This window comes from Acomys russatus, chromosome 32 (genome assembly GCF_903995435.1).
Source record: "Acomys russatus chromosome 32, mAcoRus1.1, whole genome shotgun sequence".
Classification (NCBI taxonomy): Eukaryota; Metazoa; Chordata; class Mammalia; order Rodentia; family Muridae; genus Acomys; species Acomys russatus.
The window spans coordinates 12,264,116-12,272,960 of NC_067168.1; the positions used below are offsets into that span (position 1 = coordinate 12,264,116).

The 8,845-nt window shown below is 39.1% G+C and overlaps 1 pseudogene; it reads left to right on the top strand.

Moving 5' to 3' along the window:
- Positions 1-6,508: 6,508 nt before the first annotated feature.
- LOC127184323 (60S ribosomal protein L5-like) lies at positions 6,509-7,882 on the top strand (annotated as a pseudogene).
- Positions 7,883-8,845: the final 963 nt, after the last annotated feature.

Consider the following 8,845-nt stretch of genomic DNA (forward strand, 5'->3'; position numbering starts at 1 on the left):
GTGCTGATCTAACTGGATGTTTAAATGTAGAAAAATTAAAATAGATCCACATTTATCATCCTGCACAGAGGAGAGAAGAACTCCACAAGAAGACTAACAGTCTCAACTAACCTGGTCCTATAGGGGCTTACAGAGATGGAAATACAAACCAAAGTCCTAGGCTCCCTACACAAATGCAGCCGATAGGCAGTTATCTTCTTCTGGGTCCCCTAGTAAGTTGAGTAGGTGCTGTATATGAGATGGACTCTGTCTCCTGCTTTTCAATCACTTTCCCCAAATGGGGCTGCCTTGCCTGGCCTCAGTGGATGAGAATGAGCTCAGTCCTGATGCAACTTCATGTGCTGGGGTGGGTTGGTGGAAGGATCTCTCCTTTTCTGAGGAGAAGGGGAGGGGAAATAGGGAGAAAAGGGTGGGATGCTGGGACAGGGAGGAGCGGACGGAGGGGATATGATCAGGACGTAAAGCGAATATGCAAATTTAAATATAAAAATTTTAAAAGTGTTTTTCTTTTAAACCAGAAAGAGATATAGAAATGATGACCAGTACTAGTGAGGTTATGGAACAGGGAACACTTGCACACTATTGATGAGAAAACGAATTAGTAAAGTCGTTATGCAAAATAGTATCAAGGTCCTCATAATACATAAAATAGAACTATCATATGAGCAACTATCCAACTACTGGGTATAATGTATAAAGGAAATAAAGTCAGTGTGTGAATAAGACATTTGTACTCCTATGTGTATTGAATTAATACCCATAATTTCCAAGAAATAGGAATAGCTAAAGTGTCCATCAATCTAACTAGATAAAGAAACGTACATGTGCATAACAGAATACTGTTCAGCCACAGATAAGATCCTGGGATTGGCAAGATGGCTTAATTATTAAGAATCCTTAATATTCTTGCAGAAGACTCAGGTTCAGTTCTCAGCACCTACTTTGAGCAGCTCACAGCCACCTGTAGCTCCAGCATCTGCCTCCTCAGGTACCTGCACACACATAGTACAAATAAATTCATTATGGCATACATGTGTACACACACATTTAAAATTAAGCCCCTTTTGTGGTTTCTGCAGTTACTCTACACATTATACTCACAGATGAAGATTTGGAGCTAGGAACTAGAGTTGAGAGAGAATATGTGGTGTTTGTCTTTCAGGGTCTGGGTTACCTCACTTAATAATTTAATAACCCTTTTTAGGTTCAACCATTTACTTTGTTTGATAATCAAAGCAAAAGGTGCTATCAATTTGAGAGAGGGTTGTGGGAGGAGTTGGAGAGAAGGGACAGGAAAGGGGCTGGAACATTAAGATAGTAAAATTATTAGGAATACATTTACCCAATGAGGGGAAAATATAGTTTGAACACTGTAAAACACTGAGACAAAAGCTAAGTAAGGAACGAAACAATGGAAAATTCCATGTACAATGGGCATATAGACTTAACCTTATTAAAATGGAACATTCATCAAATTGAGATACAGCTCATGTCATTCGTGGCTAATTGTTTTGTGAAACTGACAAACATATCCTAAAATCTGATTGTATTGCAAGAGGCTCACAATAGCTTTCTAATCTTTTAACTTTATTTTAGTGTTGGGGGAGGTTGGCACATGCACGCATCATGATGATGTGGAAGTCAGAAGGAAGCTTGCGGGAGTGAGCTCTCTCCTACTATATAGGTTCCAGGAACAGAACTGTGGTCGTCAGGCTTGGCATCAGTCACCTTATCACAGAGCCATACTGCAACTTCTTAGAGCAACTGAAAGTACGATAGGAAATAACAATGTATGTGTCCTTACACATTCTAATTTCAGAACTGACTTCAAAGCAACAGCATTCAAAACTTATGATACTGGTATGAAGACTGAGATAGGCAGGGTGTCTAACAGCATCCAGAAGCATGCTCATGCCTCCAGGGACAATAGTACACTCATGCTGCCAGAGCTGGTTGATGTTTGACAAGTGTGCCCAGGCCATCCGTAGGTAACAAGTCAAGAGCTACACAGAGTAGAGTGTGACTGCAACCTCATTCTACATCCTCACATAATAAATAAGAATTAATTAAAAATGGGCTGGAGATGGAAATGCAAACAGTAATTTAAAACTTAGGGAAAAAACCAGGAAAAAAAGAACTCTCAAATTTTTTATGAAGACACTTAGTGCTTTGAATTTTCCTCTTAGCACGTCTTTCATTGTGTTCCATAACTTTGGGTATGTTGTGCCTTCATTTTCATTGAATTCCAGGAAGTATTTTATTTCTTTATTTTTTAATTTTGTCCTTGACTGAGGGGTCATTGAGTAGGAAGTTCTTCAGTTTCCATGAGTTTGTAGGCTTTCGGTTGTTGTTGGATTCCAGAACTAATTCATGGTGGGGATCGATGTGTGATTTAAGCTTTAATAATGTTTCTTTTATAAATGTGAGTTCCCTTGAGTTTGAGGCATAGATGTTCAGTATCAAGTTGTCCTCTTGGTGGATTTTCCTTTGATGAGAATGAAGTGTCCTTCTAATCTCTTTTGATTAATTTTGGTTGAAAGTTTATTTTATTAGATATTAGAATGGATACTCCAGCTTGCTTCTTGGGCCCATTTGCTTGCAAAATATTTTTACAGCCTTTTACTCTGAGGTAATGTCTATCTTTGTGGCTGGTGTGTGTGTGTGTGTGTGTGTGTGTGTGTGTGTGTATTTTGTATGCAGCAGAATATTGGGTCCCATTTACGCATCCATTCTGTTAGCCTTGGTCTTTTTATTGGAGAGTTGAGTCCATCAATGTTGAGAGATATTAATGACCAATGAGTGTCAGTTCCTTTTATTATGATGTTATTGGTGGTAGTGTGTTGTGTTCTTGTCTTCTTTTGTTTTTTTTTCTAGTGAAGTTATTTATATCCTATATTTTCTTGGGTGTAGTTGACCTTCTTGGGTTAGAGTTTTCCTTCTAGTGTTTGTAGGGTTTGATTTGTGCTTCAATATTGTTTATTATTGGTTTTGCCATGGAATATCTTGGTTTTTTTCCCTCTATAGTGATTGAAAGCTTTGCTGGGTATAGTAGTCTGGGCTAACATCTATTGTCTTTTAGGGTCTGCAAGACATCTGCCCAGGCCCTTTTGGCTTTTATGTTCTCTTGTGGGAAGTCAGGTGTGATTCTGATAGGTATGTCTTTATATGTTACTTGGCCTTCCCCTCTCGCCACTTTTAATATTTTTCTTTGTTCTTTACATTTAGTATTTTGACTATTATGTGGTAGGAAGAATTTCTTTTCTTGTCTAATCTATTTGGTGTTTTGTAAGCCTCTTGTATGTTTAAAGGCATCTCCTTCTGTAGGTTGAGGATATTTTCTTCTATGATTTTATTGAAAATATTTTCTGCTCCTTGGAGCTAGGAATCTTCTCTTTCTTATATTTCTATTACCCTTAAGTCTCATCTTTTCATGGTGCCCTGATTTCTAGGATTTTTTTTTTCAGGTATTTTTTGATTTAATATTTTCTTTGACAGATGTATAGATTTCTTCAATTGTATCTTCTTTCCATGAGATTCTCTCCTTCATCTCTTGTATTCTCTTGATAATCTTTACCTCCACGTTCCTGTTCTCTAATATTTCCATCTCCAGGATTTCCTCAGTTTGTGCTTTCTTTATTGATTCTATTTCCATTTTCATGTGTTGAACCATTTTATACATTTCCTTCATCTGTTTGGTTGTACTTTCTTGTATTTCTTTAGGTGATATATTCATTTTCTTTTTAAAGGCCTCCACCATCTTTATAGTTTAAGGTTGTTTTCTTCTGTTTCAGTTGTGTTAGGCTACATAGAGCTTTCTGTATTAGGATGGTTGAGTTCTAGTAGTGCTATATTTCTCTGGTTTTTGTTGACTGTCTTCCTAGACTGGCTATTCGCCATCTGTTTGTCCCTCATATTGGCTAGCTATTTCTGGAGCCTGCTGGGCTTCTTGGCATGTGCATGGGGTGGGAGTGAGCCCTGGGTCATAGACTGGGGGCTGGATTTCCTCAAATAGCCAACATCTCTTCTTTGCTGGTTGTGTTTCAGTTAGACTTAGTGGTAGAACATTAGGGTTCGTGTTTCTAACCTGTGTGATCCTGAGGTCCTGCAGGTCTCCTCAAGATGACCAGTAGAGCTGTGAACTGTAGGCTGGATCTGCATGTCTCTGGAATCTAGAATCACCCTTGGTGTGGTGGGAGTAGCCAGGTGGACCGAGGGTGGTACACGTGTGTCTGGCAGCCAGGAACCTTTCCTTTTTCTGGAAAAACAGGAATTGGTTCTCTGATGCTAGCATTTCAGAGTCTTTAGGGAGTTGTCTTGCTCACGCCTAGTGTTGTGGCTTGCTTGTTCCACAGTCATTGTGCTTATGGTACTCAGACGCCACAGGATACCACTGCCTTGGATAGAGACCCTGTATGCTCCTATTTTTTTGGCCTGTTGCCACAGGAGGATGGGTAAAACCATGGAATGGAAGCTGGGTCCCTGTCCCTGGTATCTGGAACCTGTCTTTGGTGATGTGGGAGGAGTCTGATGTCTGGATGCTAGAGCTGTGTGTCCTGGTTGGGTAGGCAGAAGGTACTGGGTGCTGGGTGCTGAGTGACAGGCACCTAAGACCACATGCATGTCTGGGACCCAGAAGCCCTCCATGGTGTCTTGGAACAGTGTATCCCTAGCTCCTTGGATGCCTCCTTTCCTCTAGAAAACAGAGACATTGGCATTTTGGAGTCAGCAGCCAGGTCATTTGCTTGGTCCTCAGTCTGTGATCTTCTGCTACTCAGAGATGATACATACTGAGAACTACCATCTTGGAGTCCCCTTTTAGTATTTATATGTTATATATGGAGATATTTGGGGTTTCTAGAGAGACCTCTTTGCAGAAGCAATCTAAATGCCACAAAAAATATTCTTTCTGGTTGAAAATAGTTTCTTATTATGTGTTTTGACCTGCTGTCCCCTGACGTTGAATGATTCTGATCATCTTAGATATACACATGTTGGCTGTATGCATGCCTTCATTTTATAAGAGGACATTTTATTTACTTATTGCTCTTAACTTTTTGGAGTTCTGGACTTTAACCTTTTGGCATGTATATATTTGGCAAATACTTTTTCCATTCTGCTGGTCATCCCTTTGCTTTGATTCTTGTTTCCTTTTTGACTTAATGTTCTCTGATGTTCTTTTTCACCCTCATTTTCAGCCCTTGCCAATTTAAATGTTCTAAAGTATTTTCCATATACTTCCTTCCAGGAATTTTATAGGTTCAAGTTTTACATTTAGGTGTTTAATCTATTTAGACTTGATTATTGTATCTGGTAAGAGTTAGTTAGGGTCATGTTTCATTCTTTTGAATAAAGATGTCCACTTTTCACAGCACCATTTACTCAGAAGTTTGTTCCTTTTCTACATTGTGCTTTTTTAATATTTGCTGAAAATCAGCCGACTGTATGGAATTGGTGGTTTTTTTTTCTAGGCGTTCTCTTGTGTTCCCCTGCTCTGCTGTTCTCCACTGTATGCGAGTATCATGCTGTTTCAATTATTGAAGCATCCACATTTTTGAAAGTCCAGATGTAAGACACATTAAATGATATCAGGAGATGTTCCTGCGTTTTGGGTTGGAACTGAAACTCTTCTAGAAGCCGATACATAAATAGCAATTACATAAGTGTTTCAAAGATTCTCCACATGCCTATGATGCAGATGCTGTTGTGGACAGTGAAGTCTCTCACCTCACCAATCATTTTCAAGTGTGTCATAGCTTAAGCATTGGTGCTTATACATTCAGTACATGTAAGCTTTTCGTCTATGACATAAGACCAGTTTGGACACTCATATGCACACTTCGAAAATCAAAAAGTAGAAAATTCTGGTTCTTTTCTTCCTGTGACTCATCTTGCATACCATAAATGGAAAGAGTCTTGGAGCAGAGCAACCTCATGTGGAACATAGCTCATCTCTCATTCTAAATATACCACCCCACAGCTAGCTTTCCTAAGTTGATCTGAGTACAGTGTGGTACAGTGTGGTTTTTATTTTTTAACATCTATATTGATAATTATTATTCTGTATTTAGTTGAGTAAGAATGTATTATTTTTAAAATATTTATAAAATAATGGTGAAAGATTTTAAGAATTTGGAGTATACAGCCACTTACCTGCTCAGGTTTGCAGGAAGCCACCATCAATGAACAAAAGGCAAAAAAAAAAAAAAAAAAAAAAAAAAAAAAAAAGGATCTGTCTGCTGGTAATGCAGTTCAATGGAGACCTTCGGAGCCCTGGCCTCCATATCATGAGAGATAAAATGCCCATGGTTCTAAGATGCCCATGCTGTCCTAGTTTGTTACAGCTGGTTCATGGTCTTGGCAAGAATGCCACTGTTTCTCTGCCCTAGAGTCTGAACTGCCAATCCCAAGCTATAAATGCTCAGTGTTAACTTATTCATGTCCAGTGTTCTCTGAACATTCCTATTCTCCTCCCCCCCCCACCCCCAATTTAAAGGGAAAGACAGAATTCATGTTCCACAGGACAGGGTTTGTGACGGATGTCAAGAATAAGGCCTACTTTAAGAGATAACAAGTGAGATTGAGAAGGCAGCGAGGTGGTAAAACTGACTACTATGCTCAGAAACAATTGGTGATGCAGACAAAAGTGAGTATGACATACTCAAATACAGGATGATAGTTCATGTAACCAGCTGAGATACCATCTGCTAGATTGCATATGGAAGGGTATATGATAGTCTACACAGCATATACATGTGAATAAACAAAATATGGTGTGAAATTTGGCCTGACAAGTTATGCTGCAGCCAACCTATTGTACTGGCCTCCTGCTGGCTCCTGGGCTTCTCAGTAGATTTGGCGTGGACAAAATCTATGAGGGCCAAGTGGAGGTACATGGAAATGAACACAATGTGGAAAGCGTTGATGGTCATCCCGGATCTATCTATCTATCTTTCTTTCTTTTTTCTTTCTTTCTTTCTTTCTTTCTTTCTTTCTTTCTTTCTTTCTTTCTTTCTTTCTTTTTTCTTTAACATCCTATATATGAAATTTGTTTTTTTTAACATCTCATATATGAATTTGATATATTTTGTTTTTTAATTAATTCATTCATATTACATCTCAATAGTTATCCCATACCTTGTATCCTCCCATTCCTCCCTCCCTCCTGCTTTCAGCCTACTCCCCTCCTCTATGACTGTGACTGAGGGGGACCTCTTGCCCCTGTATATGCTCATAGGCTATCAAGTCTCTTCTTGGTAGCCTGCTATCCTTCCTCTGAGTGCCACCATCTGGGGATAGGGGTCCTGCTCAAACTACGGCACCAGCCAAGGACTATATGTGCAGTAAACATTGAACCCTGACCCAGATCTAGCCAATGGACAGGACACTCTCCACAGGTGAGTGGAGAGTGGGGACTGACTTTCACATGAACTCTCGTTCTTTCATTTGCTATTTTTATGCAGGTCTGGCCCAAACAACACTTGACAATAAATTTTGTGGTGTCCTGAAGGAAGCTGTGAATGGAGAGTTGTCCATCCCTTACAGTACCTGGTTATGGCTATGAGAGCAAGCTCAATGCAGAAGTACATTGGAAGCACATCAGGGGTCAGCATGTTGCAGACTATATGTGTTACCTAAAGGAAGAAGATGAAGATGCATATGAGAAACTGTTTTCTCAGTACATAAAAACAGTGCAACTCCAGACATGATAGGAGATACCTAAGAAAGCTTATGCTTCTATAAAAGAGAATCCAGCCTATGAGAAGAAGCCTAAGAGAGAAGGGAAAAAGTGGAACTCTCTAAAAGTGTCCCTTGCCCAGAAGATCAGTTTGCTCCAAAGAACACAAGTTTCCTCAGAGATCAGGAATGGGCTGCTGAGAGCTAAACCAAATTTCTGTGAAGATTTTTTCCCCCCACAAAGACTATAAATTCAAATAGGAAAAAGAAAAAAAAGATAGCCATACAATCTTATGTTACAACTGTCTCCGAATGTGCCCCCTCCTCAGTGATTGAGTTTTGTAAGATTGGAGGACCACCCTCAGGAACTGATTCTTTCTCTTCCCTTGGGTTTGGGAACCATGGTTGGTCAGGCCTGCGCTACATGCTCTTTTACCTTCTGTGCCGTTTCACTGCCACTACCTCCTTTTTCATACAGTTAATGGTAGTGCGTGGAAATAAAAGTTTTTGTCAGTTGATTTTATACCCTGCAATTTAGCTCTATTCTTAGCTTTATCAGATTTTTTTTTTTAATATTTGGAGACTCCTGTCTATAAGATTATGTTTTCAGCAAAGAGACTATTTTATTTTATTTCTCTTTTCTAAAATAAACCATCTTGATTTCATTTTTGGGATATGTGCTCTGGCTGGAACTTCTGGTAGAGTGCTGAGTAGAATCAACAGTGGGCATCACTATCTATGTGGTTCTAGAGGGATGAATATCAACCCTTCTCCATTATGATGTGAGCCGTGGATGCCTTACATGTGGCTACCATTATCCTGTGAATGTACATCTTTTTGTCAGTCTTTAATGTTTTGAGATTTGTTGCCCTGAAGGGATGTTGAATTTGGTCATATTCCTTGTGTTCATTATTCAAGATAACTGAATGGTAGTTTTTGTCCTTCATTCTGTTAATATTGCCCACTATGTTTATAGATTTATGTTACTTAATACTAGGATTTGGATTCAGAGTCTTGTGAATGACAGGCAAGTAGTCAATTACTGAATTATGCTCCAGATTACATGATAAATTTATGTGTATATTGATCCATCCTTGCATCTGAGGAATAAATCATACTTGCTTATGGTGTACAGTCTTATAAATATATTGTTGAATTTGGCTTACTCATG